The 10,777-nt window shown below is 35.7% G+C and overlaps 1 pseudogene; it reads right to left on the reverse strand.

Moving 5' to 3' along the window:
* Positions 1-1,851: 1,851 nt before the first annotated feature.
* On the reverse strand, positions 1,852-9,537 carry LOC149249145 (putative metal-nicotianamine transporter YSL14 pseudogene; annotated as a pseudogene).
* Between the last annotated feature and the right edge of the window lie 1,240 nt (positions 9,538-10,777).

Below are 10,777 nucleotides of genomic sequence, written 5' to 3' on the forward strand. Positions count from 1 at the left end.
GACATGAATGGTGTGATCAATTTGAAGAAGCAGACGATGTCATTTGAAAGAAAATCGCTCTGCATAGTGGTACCTTTGGACCCTGCAGAAGGACCATGCTATATTGAACCGGTCCGCGATTTTGAAAGCGATGATGATTTGGACCAAATTTATAAGATAACGGTGCGAGATCAAGATTGGGTGAATCCGATAGCTGATGGACGTATTGCATTGGGCCGCGAAAGCTCCTGCACATCAGATTCAAATGAGGAATTGGAACACTGGCAAAATCGATTGCACGAAGTGTCTATGCTACAATGTAACATAATGACCAAATCGTTCCATTGCATACCCTTCCCCCAATCTCATTATATGTTATAATAGCTATGTACCAATAATATCTTTTCAATGTTTTGTAACTTTATTTGGTACACAATAATATAATGCACCACCAGTGATATCTTAAAAATTAACACATAAATTTGTAATTAGTGATTGCATTATAAGGTTTCAAGTTGCACATGCATGGGGTTGTTTATAACATAACCAATCTCTTGGAGTGTTTCTTCCTCTAATTTACAAATACTTAGAGGTAAGAAGAATTGCAAATTGAGAAAAAATTTCAGATGTTATTAAATTTGTTCATTTGAAAAGTTGAAATTTAATTATATAAAGTAATTTGTTATTGAAATTTGAAAAACTTATTAACACAGAATAGTTTAAGGGAAGAACCATAAAGTAAAGGTACCTAATGAAGCAATAAAAATCAATTTAAAATCCATATTCAAAATGATAAGCATACCTTTTTTTAAATCAAAGTCATGGAGATGAAATTACTTAGGTTGATTGAAGTTGAGGAAGCAAATTCAAAGCATAAAAATAACCCTAAAAATGAATGGCTCTATATGAAAAATCAATGCATATGCTTGAAAATCATTTTTCCAATCTAATTAACATGTGTTGAGATATGTAAATAAAACTAAAGAATAAGGAAATCAATGACAACGATAGAAGTATACCATGTCATCTTTCTTTTAAATATACTAAACTTCTTTTTAACAATTTTTTATAAATATAGATGGAGATTGATATAATTTGGTTTTTTAAGATAATCTTTCCAAATATTTATTCCTTCAATATACTTTTACACCTTTAAAAATAATAACTAATATATTGCTTTATTTTATTTTTTAAATATATGAGCAAAATCTTTTTCCACACATAAAAAGTACAAACTTCCTAACTCACACATTGACAATCTAGATATTAAATTCTATTACAATAGAAGCTCTAAGAAGACATTTGTATTTTACATCCTTGTATAAAAAATAGTGAAATTAGACCCCATATGAGCATGCAACCTATATCGTATAGTTATCAAATTCGGTTGTATCGGCAAAAAGAATTTCAAATATATGTGAATTAGTTTGGTTTGCTGAATTATTATAAAAAATCGATTCATTTTATGGTACCTAATTATTACTCCTCACAACTGAAGATGGGAGATAAAAGTGATTTAATACGAGTTTTAGCGCCACCCAAACCGTAAAAAGAACATTAATAAATTGTTGCTTATATTGATCAGAACCCACAGAGTGGTAGCAGTCAGCATGGAAAGTAAAACTAAGAATCAACCTTACTCATATTATTTGTAGATTTAGTAGATTATGAAATATTTAGCTAAATATTTCGATATATATTAGCAATTTTTTTCCAGATAAAATTATTTTGGTATTCGAATCCTAATTCAAACGTGGTAACTATGACCTATATTATATGCCCTATATTATATTACATTTCGTTCTGACTCAAGAAATTCAATAGTGTTGCATGTAGCAGATCCTAATTATGATCCATTTGGATTAACCATTCCTAGGTATAATTGGTGATAAAATTATCCACTTTAGTGTTCAAGCTTCTAGACAAGAATTTCATGCATATGGGAGGATTGACCTTAGCTAGAGCCAAAATCGAGGAAGGAAGGCTCCATATGCCATCTCCACATATGAGACCAGAAGCCACTGCCAGAACCATTACGTCTACATTTTCGTGGTTCATCTTCTGCCAAACGAATATAATGGCCATCCTCGCACACATATCGATGGCAAAGTATCCTCCTTGGTAGAAAGGTATAGCCATCGCCATTGGCAGGGGAATATAATGTGACACTTTTTTGGGTACACGGTCTCTTATCAAGTTGATTACCATGGTGACGATGAAGAAACCATAACAGGTAGTGAGGCAGTGGTTGGGAAGGGCACCAAATTCTTCTACGCCTAGGATGGCCATGTTTCTGTATATTAGGGAAAATGGGGCCGGATATTGTCCGTTTGAATCTCCCACATTGAAGACCTCATAGAATAACCATAAGGTACAGGATGCTATTATGAATCCCATGGCGGTCCCAATCACTTGAATCACAAAAATAGATCTTGGGGATGATAGGGTCAGGTATCCAGTCTTGAAATCCTGCATTAGATCTGAAGCAGTGGACACTATAGACATCATCACTCCACAGATAGCTAATCCTACCAGTACACCGCTATGGTCCTTCCCTGCCCATGCTCCAAAGATGAAGATGGCTAGTTTCCCATAAGTTGTGGCCAAGTTCCAATCCATGAGCCCACTTCCATATGCATTGCAGAATGCCAAAACTTGTGCCACTATGTAGGCCCAAAACACAAAATACCATTTCATAGGATGAAAAATATGTGGGATGACTCCCATCGATATGGAAACAAGGGCCACATACACAGCTCCGACCACCCAAATGGGTATGTTGTCCTTCATAAACATCTTGTTCCACCGCTGCTCATCATAGGGTATTGATGCATCCATTGGTGCCTCATTATTTCCATCATTTCTTCCCCCTGGAAGACCATTTTATGTCCTCATTGTCTTCTTCTGTTGACTATACATAGTGGTCATAGTGATGTACAAAATTTTGACAAAATTATAGTGTCCATCGCCCAATATGAAAGAAATAGACACAAAGGCTTTGTAACCTTGTAGGCCATGCATATGTGTGTCAGCGACAGTGTACCAGTATCCTTCATGGTTATGTATGAGAGACCACATGAGGCCCCAAGAGATGACTGCTCCAAACAATATGGAAAAGTTTACCAAGGGATGGTAGATCATCCCAGCTCCTACATACATCTTACTGAAGTCAAAGAAAAATCTGCAACATGCCCATTTTTGGTGAAGTTTTCATTGCCTAGTTTTGAAAATAAAGAGATGGAAAAATGTATAGTAACGAAAAATACATATTTTTGATCCTGAGCTTTTAATCCAAAAGTAGGAAATTGATCAAAGCCACAATCATCACCAGCTATAAAAAACCACTGGAAGAAACCCCAGAGAAAACTGAATATAAAGTATTTTCTGAGAGCTCTGACTTGTTTCCTGAAATACACTGTAAGGTGAAAAAACCATTGATATGTAAAGGTGAGGATAAACTAGACTTTGTTTATATTCATTTGATCAACTTCATAAATTTGTAAAGTTTCAATAGTTATATATTCTGACATTACAGTAGTATTACCTTTCCTGCTTGTCTCCCTGAGGAGTGTCGAATCCATTTATGAGAGTCGTTGTTGTTGTACCACTTGGATAGGTGAGCTTATAATCTATCACCATTATCTAAGATGCAGCCAAGAAAGAATGAAATTCGTAGTCACTGCAAAGAAGCCCAAAAATAAAATACTTAAATCGCTTATATCAAAACTTACACACTTAAAATTATTCCAAACTTCCTTACCTTCTGAAGAGGCACCAACGATAATAGTCCTATGAAACTTACGGTGAAAAGAAAACCAATGATCCAACTAAGACTTAGATATTTGATAGTGTCTAGAGTATTCCCATGAGTTAGTACCAATTCTTTCTTGCTCATAGGTATTTTTTCTCATAGCCAACAAGTATAAGCCAAACCCCCCTGTTATTATACCTAATTCAAAAAACCAAAATCATAAAATAATTCACAGTAAAATGTTTAAGACTGAAGTCACACATACCAGTGAATGCCATCCCATAACAAGCCACCACATTGTTGGGAAAGCAGAGGAGACAAAGCATGAATTCACACATAAAACACAAGTTGTGGCTCTTCTATTGATCACACAAACCATGATGATTACATGCAACCACACACTAAAACTTGTCTATCACTTGACTTGACTCAACATTCAAACACTCAATCACTCAATCATTCAATTAACTGACTCTCTATGTTTAGCCAACTCCTCATGCAGGAGTAAGTATCTTATTTTAACACTCCCCCTTAAATACGACCACTAAACTAAAACATGACTCATGACAACTCAAACATGCCTATTGGTCTATGTCTTAGCTAGGCTTATAACACCCAAGTTTCTTCTATGAAACTCAAACACATCTTTTTCTAATGACTTAGTAAATATATCAGCCAATTGATCACTAGATTTACAAAGCTTCAAGTGAACTTATCCATTTCCCACAAGTTCTCTAATAAAGTGATATCTAGTATCAATATGTTTTCTCTTTTGATGACACCCACTATTCTTGGATAGTGCAATTGCTGAGGTGTTGTCAAAATATATTGTTGTTGATCCTTGTTTTTTCTACTTGAGTCCATCAAATATTCTTCTTAACCACACTGCTTGACATGCTGCCAATGTTGCCACTACATATTCTGCTTCTGCTGACGAAAGTGTCACAATGGGCTACTTCTTAGATGCCCATGAAATCACACCTGAACCAAGATGGAACACATAACCAGAAGTGTTCTTTCTATCATCCAAACTACCTACAAAATCATTGTCTGTGTACCCAATCAAATCTTTCTTTTCTGGGCTTGCATACATTATGCCATAATCTCTATTTCTTGCTATGTATCTTAGAATTCTTTTTCCTGCACTCCAATGTGTGTCTTTTGGAGTCTCCATAAATTTAGAAATCAAACTCACTCCTTACTTGACATCTAGTCTTGTAGCTGTGAGATACATAAGGCTGCCAACCAATCTTTTGAATAGAGTTGGATTGACATCTAATGCTTCATCATCATTTTTTGACTTTGTACTTGTTGCAACTGGTGTAGGGACAGGTTTTCAATTTTCCATCCCAAATCTTTTCAACAAATCTTTGGCATATTTATTTTGACAAATAAAAATTCCATTTCCAGATTTCTCAACTTCTAGGCCAAGAAAATATTTCATGAGACCAAGGTCTGTCATCTCAAATTCTTTCATCATGTCTGCTTTAAATTCATCTATCTCTAAATCACCTATAAAAATCATGTCATCAACATATAAGAAAACAATAAAAAATATGTCCATGCTCATTTACCTTTGTGTACAAGGTAGGTTCAATGTTGCTTCTACAAAATCCATTCTTGATCATGTGGCTATCAATTTTTCTATACCAAGATCTAGGCCCTTGCTTCAATCCATAGAGCACTTTCTTCAACCTGTAAACTTTATCTTCGTTACCTTCATCTTCATAACTTGGAGGCTACTGCACATAATTTTCTTCATCTAGAATTCCATTCAAGAAGGCTGATTTCACATCCATCTGATATACTTTCCACTTGTTTTGAGCTGCTGTGGCTAGAACTGCTCTTACAGTATCCAATCTGGCTACTGGAGCAAACGTTTCTCTAAAATCTATTCCTGGTTGCTGCGAGAATCCTTTTTCTAGAAGCCTTGCTTTAAATTTGTCAATTTCACCTTTCTCATTCAACTTTGTCTTGTACACCCACTTCTCACCAATGAGATTTTTTTCCTTTGGCAAATCAACCAAATCCCATGTATCATTCTTTTCAATAGCTTCAATTTCTTCATCCGTGGCTTGCACCCAATTTTCATCTTTGATTGCTTCTTCAAACGAAGAAGGTTGGAATGACAACAATGGAAAATTTGAACTAACAACCAAATCATCATAAATATCTTTCAAACTTCTCATCTTTCTCTCACCATTGCTTGATTCATCACCTGATTGATTGACTAGAGAATCTAGATCTATTGATCTACTTGAGGACCCATGTTGTTATGAAAATCTTGGAGTCCTTGTTGGTGTGTCTCTGTTTGGTGTCTTCACTTGTGATTCTTCGTGCTCCTTTTCTGCTATATCATCTTATTCCATCAGTGGCACTTTTGCATCAATTTTTTTGTCTACAGTTCCATTCCATGACTCTTGTTCTTTGAACACAACATCTCTCCTAATTATTGTCTTCTTTATGACAGGATTATACAATTTGTAAGCTTTTGATTACTCACTCTAACCAGTAACTATGCATCTTTCACTTTTATCATCCAATTTGCCTCTTTGCTTCTTAGGCACGTGTGCATAATCTACACATCCAAATACTCTGAGATGAGATATGCTGCAATACATACCTGACCATGCTTGTTTTGGTACTCTGTTCATCACACTCTTTGTAGGAGATCTGTTGATCATGTAAATAACACATGCAACTGCTTCTGCCCAATACTCATTAGACAAGTTTCTGCCTTTCAACATGCTTCTTACCATGTTCATAATTGTCATGTTCTTTCTCTCTGTTACACCATTCTATTGTAGTGTGTACCTGGTTGTAAATTGTCTTTTGATTCCATGTTGTTTGTAGTAATCATGGAATGCCTTTGAGTCATATTCTCCACCATGATCTAACCTTAATACCTTGATATGTCGATCACTTTGGTTCTCTGCTAAGGCTTTGAATTCCTTCAACTTTTCAAAAGTTTCAGACTTCTGCTTCAAGAAGTAAACCCAAGTCTTTCTACTATAATCATCAATGAAAGTGAGGAAGTAAAAACTTCCACCAATCGACTATGTCCTCATAGGTCCACACAAGTCTGTATGCACTAACTCAAGAGGTTGCTTTGCTCTGTATGCAACTCCCTTTGGAAAAATTTCATGGTGTTGCTTTCCCAAAATGCAACACTCACAAGTACTAGCAGGTTCTTTGATGGGAGGTAATCCTCTGACCATATGCTTCTGTTGTAACAATATTAAACCAGAAAAGTGCAAGTGTCCAAATTGAAGGTGTCGTAACCAATAATCATCAGAACATGCAACTGTAAAAGAGCTAACCTGATCATTGTAATTCACAAATAGAGGAAATAGTTTGTTCCTCGTCATCTACACCTTTGCTATGCTCTGCTTGCTTGGGGGCTTGTCATATATAACACATTCTTGACCTTGAAAGATAACTTTGTATCCTTTATGTGTCAATTGACCAACACTTAACAAATTATGTTTGAGACTAGGAACATAATATACCTCTAAGATTGTCTTCGGCTCCCCTTGCTTGGTTAGAATTTTGAACACTCCTTTGCTATCTACTTCCACAGTCTTGTTAGTCCCCAACTTTACTTCTATTTTCACAGATTGATCAAAATTTGCAACCAAATCCTTGTTGCCTGTCATGTGGTTACTGCAACCATTGTCTAACAACCACACTCTAGGAGAAGGTTCATGCATGGTATGACAAGCTAGGAACATGGGGTTAGTACTCTCTGTAGTGACATTAGCTCTCTGGTTCCCTTAATGAGCTATCTTCTTCTTGCAATCACAAACATAATGACCATATTTATTGCAATAATAACATCTCACCTTTGATTTGTCAGCTCTTTGATTATTATTGAAGCTTCTTTAGTTGCTTCCACTTTCATGTTCATGCTCTTCTCGACCATCGCTCTGACCACTATATCTTCTACTTCGTCCTCTGCCTTTCGATCTACTTCTGCCTCGACCTCTATCTCTTGAAATAGAAACCTAACTTTTGTAAGCGGTCTCTAAAGTGGAATCCTTGCTTCATGCGATAGAAGTGATCCCATCAACTCATCAACTATCAATGATGCCAAATCCTTGGCGTCTTCTATGGTTGCTACCACAACATCAAATTTGGTAGACAAAGATATGTGGACCTTCTCAACCACTATTTGATCTTTAGTGTCTTCGCCATAAATCTTTAACTGATTTACGATAGTTATGACCCGATTCATCAAAGAATCAATGTCATATGTCTTCTTCATCTGCAGAATTTCAAAATCTCTACTAGTATTATGCAAGTTAACAATATTGATTTTGGCCATGCCTATATAGTTCGTCGCCAAAATATCCCATGCTACTTTTGTTGAAGACGTGATCATAATATTCTGGAACACTGCTTGGTCCACTACCTGCTGGATAAGCTGCAACACTTGTGCATTCTTCTTCTTGTCTTTCTTCCATTGTTCCCTCTCTGTATTAATGAGAACTTGTTCTTCTTCTTCATTCTTAGGTTCTGAAAATTCAAACTCGACATAACCCCAAACATCATGTGCCTGCAATGTGGTTGTCATCTTAATGGCGCACACGATAATTTTTCCCTGTAAACGGTGGGAACTGGGGCTGGAAATTTAAGAAAGCTATCTTTCTTCAAAAAATTATCTTAAAAAAAAAAAAAAAAACAAAAAAACACCTTTTTTATAAGCTTTGCAAAATTTTTTCTTTTTTCTTTTTAAATACCCCTATCAATAAATCCCTTATTTATTTATTTATATATATATTTTTTTTGGTTTATAAACTTTTTTTTATATATAAAAACAAAAGCTTTATAACAAATGCCTTTTAATAATCTCTTTTCGAAAAAATCCTTTTCAAAACCTCTTATTAAAAAACTTTATGGAAAAATGTCATGAAACCCTTTAATCAAAATTTCAAATCAAATCCTTTTAAAAAAAATGGTCACGGAATTTTAAAAATAAGGTCAAAGGACTTGAATAGGTCTAACCGCGCAGAAAAAAAACTTTCGCATTTGAAAAAATAAAAATTCTCAGCATGAAGACGCGTCCCTTGTGGTGACGGAGAGCGTGCTGACACTGCGGCGGTGATGAAGGAGAGCATTAGTTTTCTAATGCTACACCAACGAGTAACGCGGTTCTCTGCTGAGCTCAGGTGCGTTATAACGCTACTATAAATCTGTATTTTTTCGTTTTTTGTAACTTTGTTCTGATACCAATTTGCTGGAAAAGTAGAGGAGACAAAGCATGAATTCTCATATAAAACACCAGTTGCGGCTCTTTTATTGATCACACAAAACATGAAGATTACAATGAACCCAGTGAAAGGTATTTATTATTTTTTAACTAGAGACTTGCCTAAAATATCTTGACATGCAATCACACACTAAAAGTCATCTATCACTTAACTTGATTTGACTCAATACTCAATCACTCAAACACTCAGTTAACTTAACTGACTCTCTATATTTAGCTAACTCATCTGCATGAGTAAATATCTTATTTTAAGACACAAATATTTGAATCAGGGTATTCTCTCTTGTCCGGTGAACGGAGTCTTCAATAACCTGAATTTCTCAAGGTATTTGGTTCATGTTTTGATGAAAAAGTATCCCAGAAATCCGGTAGAATCATTGAGAGAAGGGATTATTCCGGTGCTGCGGCTCAATTTTATGACAATTATACAAAACATGATACGAATGAGCATGCTCAAAAACATTGCTCTGAGTGTGATTTCTTCCGACCAGGGAGGCAACTTCTTGTTGTCAAAGATCTGCTCTATGCTCAGCTCTCTCTCTTCGATCTTGTCTTCCCAGTTAGCGTCGCTAGACCATTTTTCACATGATAAGCTCGTTTTACGAGCCCTTCTCTACCATTAACAGATCATCCTCTACCTCGAGCCATTAACTGTATTGATCCATTTGGGCAGGACAGAAATCAGAATAGGAATCGGATCAGCCAGATCTAAGAATGTCCTGAAACAAGCGAGCATGCCATAAATTTTAGATACATGTCTTCTCTTTATATCACAAAAGGTAGAATTTACTTATATAGAAAAGGGATATAATTTTGAAAATATTCGGACAAAGTCTCAAAACAATTAAATACCACAAAATATCATGTAGCATTCCCCATTCAGTACAGCCTAGTTCCAACTTAAGCGAAACAGTCCCATGACTTTTAAATGGCATCTGATATATATCAGGATGCCCAAACTATCAATTCCTAAATTCCTATTGAATAACGTACGGTCTTGAAGCTGTGCCTAAACGTAAAAGAATCTTTAGCATTACACCCATCCCAATCTTTTAGTCCAGATACTTGGATCTTGGAAATCTATATATAATAGAAAGAGAAGCATATACAATCCCTATCTTATTTTTATTATCCTGGATAAACGCATTCGATATTGCGTTGACTTGGGATTAGTTTGTTTTATTGTATTTATCGCGGATTTTATTGGCTGCGCGTTTCTTTTTCTTATTTTATAATCATTACTAGTTTGTACTCTTCTGTTTGTACTCTCCTTCCATGGGGATGGACTGCTGTACAATACAGCCTGCACTTAGATTCGTGGAAATTATGAACAAATTTTCGGAGTAAGATTACTATAGCAAGACTGTCCCTGTTCCGGTAATCGTGGACTGATTTTTCGAATAAGAATAACTGAAAAAGGGTCCCCACTCGGCTCCTTAAAGTAGCTGGTAAACGTCAATGCGGCAAAACGACTTTCGTGAGTTTCTAACAACGGTGATCACCCAACAGAAGGTCCAGATTTTTGCTTATGTTTTTTGATGTCGCTTGAGGCACACAGCTACAGTTAGTTATGAACTGATTTTCTAAGCCAGTTTTTAATATATATTTTTAAATTATGCCTTTTGTTTTGTTGACGACAGGAAAATTCGTTTTGTATGAATTGTTTTGCCGGGACCTGCATCCTCCTCGTCACCATAAGCATTTATGTGATGTGACTAAGACGATTTTATTATTGTCTCCACTCTCGATGAATGATGGATGTGACTTTTATGCACAAA

This window comes from Pinus tabuliformis, chromosome 7, assembly GCF_031772625.1.
Source record: "Pinus tabuliformis cultivar Carrire ecotype Pingquan chromosome 7, CPIR1, whole genome shotgun sequence".
NCBI lineage: Eukaryota > Viridiplantae > Streptophyta > Pinopsida > Pinales > Pinaceae > Pinus > Pinus tabuliformis.